The sequence below is a fragment of the Vulpes vulpes genome, chromosome 5, assembly GCF_048418805.1.
Source record: "Vulpes vulpes isolate BD-2025 chromosome 5, VulVul3, whole genome shotgun sequence".
In the NCBI taxonomy this organism is placed as follows: Eukaryota; Metazoa; Chordata; class Mammalia; order Carnivora; family Canidae; genus Vulpes; species Vulpes vulpes.
This window is the reverse complement of record NC_132784.1, coordinates 99,818,028-99,830,258: the sequence shown is the minus strand read 5'-3', so window position 1 is coordinate 99,830,258 and position 12,231 is coordinate 99,818,028. Positions and strand designations below refer to the sequence as shown.

Below are 12,231 nucleotides of genomic sequence, written 5' to 3'. Positions count from 1 at the left end.
TGATTTTGTTCAACACAATGTGCCAAACCAAACCAAACCAAACCAAACCAAACCAAACCAAACCAAACCAAACTACTTTCTCAGTTTTCCTTTAAGTTAGCACTAGATACAGTTCTGATAAAACAGAAGTCTGATGAGCAATGGTCTGGGATAGTCTCTTTTTTCCTGAAAGAAGTTAATAGCCATGCTTGCTACATCTCTTCCTGTTACTTATCCTGAAAATGGTTCTGATTTCTGAAGCAACAAGAGCCATCTCCTGAACTCAAGACAACAAACATGCAGGAAAAGTTAAGGGAAAGGCAAGAAAAACAAAATCAACCAAACAAAAGCAGGCAAACTGTAGTTAAGAACCAACATCTAAATCAAGTTGCAGAGCTATTTGCCAAGTTACGTTCTACAGAACTCCTGTTACTTAAAAAAGAAAAATCTGTTTTTAGGGAGTCAATTCATCAAGTTTTCTTTACTTGTAGCAGAATATTGATTACTGGGAACAAGATAAAAGTTTCTGAGAAGCAGTCAAACTTTGAAACAAAATAGTCCCTTGATCTTGTGGTGGGTGGGGAGCAACCCATAGTGCTTGGGGATTGAGGGATATCTCAGAGTGGACCAAGTTGAGTTAATCTGCATACTAACTGTAACAAGGTTTCAGAAAGAAATTCTACAGAAAGTCACTTGTTTTTTTTTGCAACTCAAATAAAAGCCAAGCAAGCCAAATTCTTGGAACTTTCTTGGAATTAAAATATATAAAGACTGACAATCTGAAACAGAAAATTACATCTATTGGCTTAATGGACAAGTGATTTTATGTCACTGAACAAAGAGGAAAAACACTTAACAATCAACAAAAGTATTAACAACTTAGGCAAGAATGTGGATTCTTCAGGCATTATTGAACACACTCGAAAGATTTTCGATGCTTGTTTAAAATAAAACCTGGAGGTGGAGGTATGTTTAAAAAAAAAAACAACTTAAAAAATTAAGAATATGTTTTTAGCCTCAGTTAGACATATTCCTATAATGCAGTTATTTTTGAAACAATATCAAATTGATGTTGAGAATGAATTTCTTTTCTTGGTTCATGAGAATTTCGTAGAATTTCAAAAAGTAGATCATTAACTGAAATTATTGAAACCATTGGGTATTTCTATGTATTAGTATATTACGACTTCATTTATTATGCTGCCACATAAGCCAAGTTGAATGTTCTGTATATTTCAGAATGCCTTGTTTTTGCAATGAAAAGCTTAGAGAATCCATTTGCAGCTTTGGATTGGGAAACAAAGTCAGTAAACCAATAAATACATACTGGTTTTTAAAAATCCAAGGTATACTTTTCCTCTTCCACTGAATCAAAAGTCTCTTTTTAGTGTCTTCCTAACAGTAAGTATTTGGACTCTTCCAAAAAATGCTTGATTGCTCACTTCATTTTATTCCCACATATATCACTCCTATAAATGATCTGAAGTACAACCTCTTCCTATTCCTCTAAATTGAAAGAAGCATGTCACCATATATCACTGCCAGAGTTGTTTTGTTGAGACTGTACTGAAGCACCACATTCCCCAGGAAAAGGACAGGATTAAACCAAACCTACAACTTTCATTTCAGTATTCAAGGCATAGTTTTTCAAATGAAAAGAAAATAACATAGTATGTTCTCTTCCTAAAGGTATTAAAAAGAATTGTGTCAAAATCTTCCACTCCTCCTGACACTGGTAAGTGCCTTACATTATATTATTTTTATCTAGAAAGCAGACAGGTTGAGGTGGCATCAACTCTGCCTATTAACATTAAGTTTTGCAATTCTTCTCTTCCCTTCTGATCACATTGTGATTCCAATACCTACACAGGATCATATCACTTCTCAGATAAAAACCTTCCAATCATTTCATTTAGCATAGAAGTCTTTAGAGTGACCTCTAAGATCCTTCATAACCACGGCGCCTATCATCGTCTAACCTTACGGGGATTTCTTTCCCACTCTCTCACTCCACACCAGCCTCATGGCCTCCTCCCTCCTCCAGAACATTCCTTTGCTCCTACTTCTGGGCATTTACATTTGCTCTTTTGCCATCCTGGAACTCCCTTGGTCATTCATCTGTATGTTCTCCTACTTCGTCTCCTTCAGATATTTAATCTTATATTTTCTTATTTGAGGATTTCCATAGATATCCTGTTTGAAAATTGTTGGTCGCTCCAGCCCCTTCCTAACCCTTCTCTGCTTTATTTTTCTTATAGCATTTATGTTTTTTTTCCCCATGTTGTTTTAAATGCCTCTCTTGGGGCTCTGGGGTGGCAGAGTCAGTTGAAGATGGGGCTATTTTTTTTTATTAAAGATTTATTTATTTATTCATGAGAAACACACCGAAAGAGAGGCAGAGACATAGGCAGAGGGAGAAGCAGGCTCCACGCAGGGAGCCTGAGGTGGGACTTGATCCTGGATCCCAGGATCAGGGATCATGCCCTGAGCCAAAGGCAGACACCCAACCGCTGAGCCACCCAGGCATCCCAACATGGGACTCTTGATTTCAGCCGAAGTCATGATCTTGGGGTCATGAGATCAAGCCCATTATGGGGCTCAGTGCTCAGCATGGAGTCTACTTGAGTTTCTCTCCCTTTGTCCCTCCCCCCATAGACACTCTCTTTCTTTCAAATAAATAAATGTTTTAAAAAAATAATAAATAAATATCTCTCTTCACCAGAATGTTAGCTTCAGTGAAGGTAGGAAGTTTTATCTCACTTATTTACAGTTACATTCCCAGAAACATGTTCTGGCTCATAATATGCATTCAATAAATTATGTTGAAGAATAAACTAATTCATTAGAAAATTTATAAAGTGAGAGGCATATTTAGTATACACAAACAAGTATAGCTTGTTCAATTTGCCTATCTTCAATTTACAGAAGGTTCTCTTAGATATGGTACAAATGCTTCTCAGCAAAGTAGAAACACCTTGACTTGAAAATCAGTTACCCATTCTTTTTTCTCTTGCTTCCAAACCTGTTCTATGTTTCAACAATCAGACTCTCCTCCATTCAGTTTTCTTTTATCAAGCAGTGGGGTATTTGGAATAAAAATTCCACTTGGGGGAAGTTTTAGAATAAAGCAAAATTGAAGAGAGCAAAGAGAAAGGTCAATCCTCAAATCTATCTCTCATTTATAATTTGACAAATATTTCTAGATCCCAGCTTCTTATCCCATGCTCTAGAAAGCATCTATCTGCCTTTCCCCTAAATAGCAAATGAATGTTACTTCCATCCACATTAAAAAAAAAAAAATCTCTTGTTCTACCATCAATATCTGAGTTTATTATTTTCCACAGTTTCTTAAAGAAGAACATGGGAAAGACATTTCTATGTTTTTATATATCTGCAATAGAGATCAAGGTGGAACAATTAAATCAATAATAACTTAGGATGACTTAATAATCCCCTATGCTCAGTGCTTTCTGGACACAGAGAGATGTGGAGATGTTCAGACTGAGAGAGAAGCCCTGTGTCAGTCACCAATAGTGGTAGAAAAGAAAAGGTGACAGATAATTATTTATTGTAATTTTAAAATTGATTTAAGAATATTTTGCTTAATGCTTCTGATACACACAAAACACAGTAGAAGAAATTGATTTTCTGAACACGTTCTATTGCAGCTTTCTATCTGGCTTCCTTACACATTAACAGTGAAATGAGATTTGAAGTAAATGTATATGTTTCTCTGAGGAATCCTCTGAGAAACAAAGCAACTGTATTGCCCCCAAAAGCTGACAGCCATTGGGGGAGTTTTTAATGCATGTTGACTTTGCTAATCCATCCCCTCTATTTCTATTCTTTTCATTTCATTCCGCTAAGAGTAATCAACTTTCATTGCTTCCTGTGTAGTGTAAAATTAAAGGAAAATGAAGTTGCTCCTTAAAGCTGTGTACAGTACTGCCTATACTTGCTAATGTTTATCTACATGAGTTTACATTAAAATGTAGACTTTCTCCTCAGAATAAACGTCATGTTGCTCCTGAAAAATACTAATTGAAAGTATCTGCCTCTCACAAATGTAGGTAAAAGCTACCATTAATAGCTGAAAATTGATTGAAGTGGACAACATCTGCTTTTAGAACCAAAGGCTCCAACAAATAACGTGTTATTCTGCCAAGTGGGAATACACACATTTCAGATATGCTATGGCATGTCACATACACAAGCAAATTAGCTTTCAAAGTGGTATGTCAACATTAATTTTCATAGTTTTGTAATATCTCTAATCATAACCAATGGGGTTAGACAAAAACACCTGCTGTCCTTTGTGTTATTTGTTTGACAAATTAAATTTAAAGTAGCATGACTACCATATAACTGGATATCCACCCTGGGGTAAGTGTCGTCAAATGTTCTTGCAATGTCAGCAGTTGGTGTAAACATAACATTCTAAAGAGACTAAACACAATTTCAAATGAACATATTTCCATTACCGTTCTAAATAGATTTTCTGATTCAAAAATGGAATGAGATAAATATGAGTTTTTATTCACAGAGTAGTTACCTGAAGAGAATTGAAGGGATCAGTTGAAGCTATACTTAGCTATTTGCATATGAAATACTCAATGATACTTTTGTGTTCTTGTTTTGCTCAATGGATTTAAGGATCTTATGTTTCTTGAAATTTCTGTACACAAGGACAGATTCCAGTTTTTCTGTATAATTGTAAAAAAAAAAAATCCAGTGCTTTGAGTATAGGGACACCATAATCCTCACAATTATTCTCCAACTTAAAAAGATTATTACCTCTTTAAATCAAGTTATAGTTGGTTAAAAGGGAACAATTCCCACTACTTTGGGTATTTAAGTTCCTACTCTATGCAAAATATACTTGACCTTCTCAATATAATGCCTTTCCAAATATGGAAGTAACGCGTCTAAATCCTTTTGTAATCTAATTGTTCTGTGTTAGAGCTAACTATCTCATTGTTATTCAGGGTAAATTAAGAAGAAACATCTTGTAAAGGTTTTAAAAGGTTTTAAAACATCTTGTAAAAGGTTTTAAAATTGTAGTACCAACCTTTAAACACTTATGTTTAACAAATTTCTACAAAAATCTTGTGTTAGTATAAACTAAAATGTGCACATAACAATACATACAATTTAATAGCTATTTATTAAGCTCCTTACTCTATAAATAATTTCTTAAAGCCTGGAAAGACATAATGGCTAATCTGAAAGAGACTATAATCAATTCTTTTTATTAACTTTAAACAGTTGGTTGGTCTGAAATTTTGAAAGACATACTACCAGTAGAAATTCCACCTGAGTTCCAGGTAGGTATTCATTAGCCAGCCTCAATCACTACCAACATTTTGTATTTGTTTTATATGTTTTATCCACCTTTTCTCCTCTTCCAGAGGAGAGGTTGGGGTAGTTTAGAAAGTTTTAAAGCAAATTTCAGATCTTACATCATTTCACTCTTAAATATTCTGTATGTAATTCTATATGCATCTCAAAAATTAAAATGTTAGAAGAACATTAACTTGCATAATCACAATTACCATTATCACATAAAAAATTAACCATAATTTATTGACAGTGAATAATATCCAGGCCATATACAAATTTCTCTGAAAGACTGAAAATATACATTTTTTAGTTATTAAAAATCAGGATTCAAAGAGATTCTATTCATTTCACTGGGCAGTATGTCCCTTGAGTCTTTTCAGTCTTGCTTTCTTTGTTTCTCTTCATGCCACTGATTTTTGAGGAAATGAGATCAGTTTTGTAAAATATCCCACTCTCTGGATTTGAATAATAGATTCCTCGGTGTCATTTAATGGTGTCACTTTAGCCCTAATCAGTAACCTGTAGATTAGAAGTTGGCATCCAATGTATGATTACACTCAAGTACATTGTGTTTTGGGGCACAGGGTACAAAGAAATCTCAAAGTGATTCTTAATATTTACTAATTTTTATGTTTAAATTAATATTCTTCCCTCAATCATAAACACACACACACACACACAAACTCAGAGTATAAACAACTCAGATTTCAAACCAAGCTCTGTGACAATGTAAAAAATTTTGTTAAAAATTAGCCTGTAGAATGTAATTAAGCCAAATGCCAGACCATTCTAACCCTAGACTTCTTCCCATGCAAATAAGAAATAAAATGTTGTATAGTAAAAATTACAACTGGAATTAGATGAAGAAATGGATTTGTAATAGACACAGCTCTTCACAAAGGGCTTTCACATGGGATCTAAGAGAGAAGAGAAAGATATATAACTTTATTAAGTGGCTATGTTAGGCACTTTACCTAACATATTTATATAATTCTCACTACTCTGAGGTAAATGTTATTAACATTATTTTTTTTACAGTGCTGATTACAGAATGAGAGGTTGAATAATTTTCCTAAGGTTGTATAGATAATGAAGAAATGGGAGATTAGGGATTCGAGCAAAGATCTTCCTATTACCTAGCACAACCTTAGAAGTACATAGGTGAGTACAAACATAGATATCCCTCCCCTTTTGATGGAGTTATATCCTGATAAACCTCTGGTAAGTTGAAAATATCATAAGTCGAAAAAGTAGTTAACGCATCTGAGGTACCAAACATCATAGCTTAGCCTGGGCTACCTTACCATGCTCAGACAATTATATTAGCCTACAATGGGGCAAAATCATCTAACACAAAGCCTATTTTATAATAAGGTGTTGAATATCTCTAGTAATTTTTTTGAATACTGTACTGATAGTGAAAAACAGAATGGTTATATGGATACAGAATGGTTGTAGTGGAAAAAAGATTAATCGTAGGAGTACAAGATGGTTATAAGTATATTGGTTGTCGACCCTCATGATCACATGGCTGACTGGGAGCTGCCCAGCATCCTGAGAGAATATCATACCTCATATGGCTGCCTGGGAAAATATATCAATTCAAAATCTGAAGTATGATTTTTACTGAATGCTTATTGCTTTTGTGCCATCATAAAGTCAAAAAATCCTAAGTTGAACCATCATAAATCAGGATAACCTGCCCCAAATAAATTGCTTTATTGCTTGCAATTCTTTCATTATAAAATATATTCCCTTGCATCAAGAAAGAAGAAGAAAGACAGAAAGAATGAAAGAAAGAAAGAAAGAAAGAAAGAAAGAAAGAAAGAGAAAAAAAGAAAGAGAGAGAGAGAGAGAGAGAAAAGAACTAGCAACTCAAAGTAATTAGGACAATATAGTACCAAGACTGCCTATTATAATAAAAAGTACTTGGTCATATACTCAGCTTAACTGCAAACTACTATTAAGTTTTCCTTCAGTGTTCACCTTAGAATAATTACTTTGGATATAAACAAAGATGTTGATTTATGAACTGATATTTATATTCTAATTTTGAAAGAGGTGAGTATTTTTATAAGGATTTAATTTTACCATAGTGGCTAATATGCACTGCCTACTATGTTCCAGATACTTTTCTAAACATCTTACCTTTATTAACTCATTTAGACTCAACAGGAATACCAAAGATAGGTATTGAGATTTCCATTTTGCAGATAAGGAAAGTGAATTACAGTGAAGAGTGAAGTAATTTTGAACATGAACACTGAAATGGCTAAGCTGGGATTTAAACAGGTAATATGATATTCTCATGCGCTACTTAATACTGCATTTCCATAAAACTAGTTTCTTTTTAAAGGCACAATAAAAGGTAATGGTATTTCCTTTAGGTAATTAAAACCTCAATCAATTCTAAGAGACTCATTGATACATGAAAGAAGTAAGAATGTATGCCAGTCCCGGAAGAGGAGATGGAGAGGAACATTTTTAAATAGAGAAATAGAGAAAACCTAAATTATTCATTTATTTGTTCATCCATGAATCACTTACTGAGCTGAGATTTTTTTGTTTCTGGCATATTCATCAATTCAAAGCATCTTCCAACAGGTTATGTCATGTCCTTTCTGGTTTGCTTATCTGTGACAAAAGCCATGTTTCTACATTAATAATAAAGGTTAAAATCTGAACTTTTAAAATCTATTGAAATAGTATTTGAAATAAGAAGAGAAACAAAAGATAATTGCTGTTTCAACTTTTCTGATTTTTCTGGTGTGTAAACAAACAACAAAAATTTGACTAGATTCATTGCTATAGTATTATCAGAATAAAAAGTTTACATCTTTTACACATCAGTTATTCCTGATAGTTTCTAAATTTTAAGATATTGCATTAGACTATTTTAGAAATATTCCCTCTATTTTTTTTAGCCATTTATTACCCACAAAGTTCATTTATACTGCCTGGAGATGAGATGTCTATTTCAGGTAACTTTCTTGTGCTTTGTTAAGGCATGTTATTGGGCTTAAATTTATGTGAGGGGCAGGGACAAGATTGAATGGTACCTTATTCTATTGATTAATACTTTACATGCATCTTCTTATGCTATCAAATCTTCTAAATGGAAGCCCCATGATCTGGAATCAAATCAATAGCACTGATGATGGACAACTCTTAGGCTGCCTATGGGCCATTTAGCTGGGGGCTCTCTGAGGGTCACTCTTCAGTTCTGGTGTCATCAGGACCAGCACCAGCCAGTATACCTAGGCTATTGAGTCTTAGAGAGCAGCCCTTTGTTTGCCCTCTTACTTTGCAATAAACTAATGAGTCAATTTAAGACTCCATCAAATCTATCAAGTAAATATTTCATTGCTGCATTTCCTTAACTTTTTCCTTCCGACTATTAGATCTGTTGTTTTTATTTTATTTCATTTTCTTTACTTATTTTATCTTTGAAGGAAAAAGAGGTTAGTTAACTGCTTTCTCGGGCCATTATGAAAGGTGTATTTGAAAAAGCCTGAAGGCTAGTGATAAGACGGTAGTGATTCTGAATTCTAACAATAGAAGATTCAGGAAAAACCCAGTTCTCCCTCATCCTTCTTCAGCATTATTTTTTCTCTACTGAAACCTTATTTCACTGTAGTCAATGCACGATGAAGTATTTAATAATAAATTCTTACCACTTCATGAAAATAATGGGTTGCAGGGGATTTGTGTATTAGAAAATGCAACACATAACAAAGAAAACACTTAGAAGGTTCTTCCCGTAGGACATATAAATACTGTCATTATAATTAATGTTGCTTATAATGACAAGCATTTAAATACATTTTTAAAACTCACCTTTTATTAAGTACAGAATTTTCCTAAAACTGGTTGTATACACAAGATAATACCTTTTAAAAATAATACTTGAATGAGGTACATACAGTAGCCACAGATGACGCATCTCTAGGTCTGTAGACCAAAAATTGAACTATGGTATATAATGCAGAATTGAAATTAAACTAAGGAAAATGCAAACAAGAGGCCATTTATAGTATACTACGCATTGTCAACTAAGATGAAAATGCCAGGGAATCAGATTAAATATGGAATGATAAATAGATCAGGCAAATTTGCAAAGCTGAAAAAAAGGCTTACAAGTAACCTCCTACTGAATCAGACATACAGTGTGCTGGGCTGGAACTCTAGTTTGCTTTGATTGTGGCACACTGTTACTAGTATAATCTCCAATAACATATAAAATGTGTTTTATTATTTGAGGATATGAAGATAATGTAAATGACATATTCATATTACAGATAAAACAAAAATGTTAAAAGTCAAAGCTGGATAAATATCAAATGCTGCTTAAAAACAATCTGCACGGAGAATGTTACTGAAATGTTCCCATATACATTTTTTTTAAGAATTTTTTTTAATTTTTATTTATTTATGATAGTCACACAGAGAGAGAGAGAGAGAGAGGCAGAGACACAGGCAGAGGGAGAAACAGGCTCCATGCACCGGGAGCCCGACGTGGGATTCGATCCCGGGTCTCCAGGATCGCGCCCTGGGCCAAAGGCAGGCGCCAAACCGCTGCGCCACCCAGGGATCCCCCATATACATTTTTTACAACAAATAGTATTTCTATAAATAAATGCTACAACTTGTTTAGTAAGCACTTACTAAGTTCTATTACGTGTCTAGCATCAATTTTAGATAATATCATGTGAGGAAAATGGGAATTAAAAATGTTTTATTGCATGTGAATTCCAAGTGCCCATTACACTAGAAATGCATACACATATATAATAAATAAATAATCTAAATAAAAAGCAATTCATGTTGTGCTAATAAGTGTAGAAGTTATAAAAATACAACTCATGTGGATAAAAATAATCAAAGAAGAGATGGTCCCTGAATTGAGTTTTATAGAATGAATATAGTATGGATAAGTGAAGGGAAGACCAGGGGGATATTATGGTGGAGAATCATATATTACATGGGTAGTAAATTGTGGAGTGCCAACACCCATGTTTTTTCCCACTAATAGTGGGTCCTCTCTACTGTAAGTCCCATTAATCAAGTTAAATCAGCATGTCTAGTATTGAATCCTCCTGTGTTATAATACTTTTATTTTCTTTACAGTTGGATCTATGTTCATCCAATTACATGGTCTTAAATTCATTTATTGTATTGATTCATATATATGTATATATATGTATATATATATACACATATATATGCATTAGCTAGATATATAGATATTACACTGGGTTGTATTAGTGTCCCCTTAAAAATCATGTCCACCTGGGCCGAGAATGAGACTACTAGAAATAAGGTCTTTACAATGTAATTAGTTAAACGCAGATGAGTCTACACTGGATTAGGGTAGGTTGAGCCTCAGAATGTGACTTTGGAAATAGGATCTTTAAATGTAATTAGTTAAACTCAGATGACTCTCTGTTGGATTCCAGTAGGCTCTAAATCCAAACACATATGACCATTGTTGTTCAATGTTGTTCAACATGGGGGTTGAAGTGTTGATCCCCTACTCATTCAAAAACCTGCATATAACTCCCCAAAACATAACTACTAACAGCTGGTTAGCTGTTGACCAGAAACTTACTCATTACATAAACAGTCTATTAAAACATATTGTGTATATGAATTATATACTTTTTTCTTATAATAAAGTAAGCTAGAGAAAAGAAAATGTTATTAAGAACTCATAAAGAAGAGAAAATAAATTTATGGTACTGTACTGTATTTATTGAAAAAAGTCCACATCTAAGCGGATCCACAGATTTCAAACTCACGTTGTTTGAGGGTCAACTGCACTAGTATCCTTATGGAAAGAGATGACATAGAGACACAGATACATAGAGGGAAGAAGGCCAGGTGACAATGGAGGCAGAGATTGGAGTGACATAATTCCAAGTCAAGGGTTGCCAGTATGTTGGTGGAAGCTAGCAAGTGTCAAGGAAGGGTTCTTCTCCAGAGCCAGAGAGATCATGGCCTGTGAACAACTTGATTTCAAATTTCTGACCTACAGAATGTTGAGAGAATAAATGTCCTTTTATTTTCCATTCACCCCATTTGTGGCAATGTTAAAGCAGCCCTATGGAATATATAGAGATAGAGCTATAGAGATAGATACTAGATGATAAACAGATAGCTAACTAGCTAGCTACAGAGACAGATAGATACTGCTTGGTCTGGTGCCAGCCCCTGAGATTTATAAAATGAGTAAGTCTGAGGTCATGCTCTTCTGAAGCTAAAAGTCTAGGAGATTAGGGAATCAGTTTTGAAGTCTCCTTCTGTTCAAACTTAGTCACCCTGGGCCATGAACTTCCAAGCCCATTCATGTTGAGTGTGCCAGGCTACAAAGGTTAGCTGTCTGTCAGGAGACACTAAGCATTTCTGTAACGAGTCACAGAGGCAGCTAAGTAGATCCAGACATCTACAGATGGTGACTATTTGTAACTGCCCCGTGGAAGGGGGCTAGCTTGCTTACCAATTATTATAATGCTTATTTGTTGCTCAAAAGGTTTTAAACCCTTGGTGCTGCATTTCTCAGCTGTGATGAAATCCCACCACACATAAAGCATCCATCTGGATCCATCACATCCTCTCTGTGTGAATTTCAGGCAAGAGGAACTGGTGCAATCATGCTGATGTTTACACTACTTTGCCATGAGTCATAAAGACTGATATAGGAGTCTTGCATCTTTTGCCAGCATCCATGAAAGATAACAGGCTAACAGAATAGCTTGCAAGCTTCATATGTAACTTCAGAATCTGGCACATTTCTTGACACTTCCTCTCTATTCACTTACTTACAAAATTGTATTGTTTCATCATTGTCACTGTCTCGTAGCCCTACTCATCATGTCACCAAATCTATTAATTGGATTCTAATTGCAAAGCTCT

General features: G+C 34.5%; 1 protein-coding gene across 4 annotated transcripts in view; it reads right to left on the bottom strand.

The window, feature by feature from the left end:
* Positions 1 to 12,231, bottom strand: part of BRINP3 (BMP/retinoic acid inducible neural specific 3) — a 381,312-nt gene that overhangs the window by 16,114 nt on the left and 352,967 nt on the right. The window lies entirely within an intron of this gene.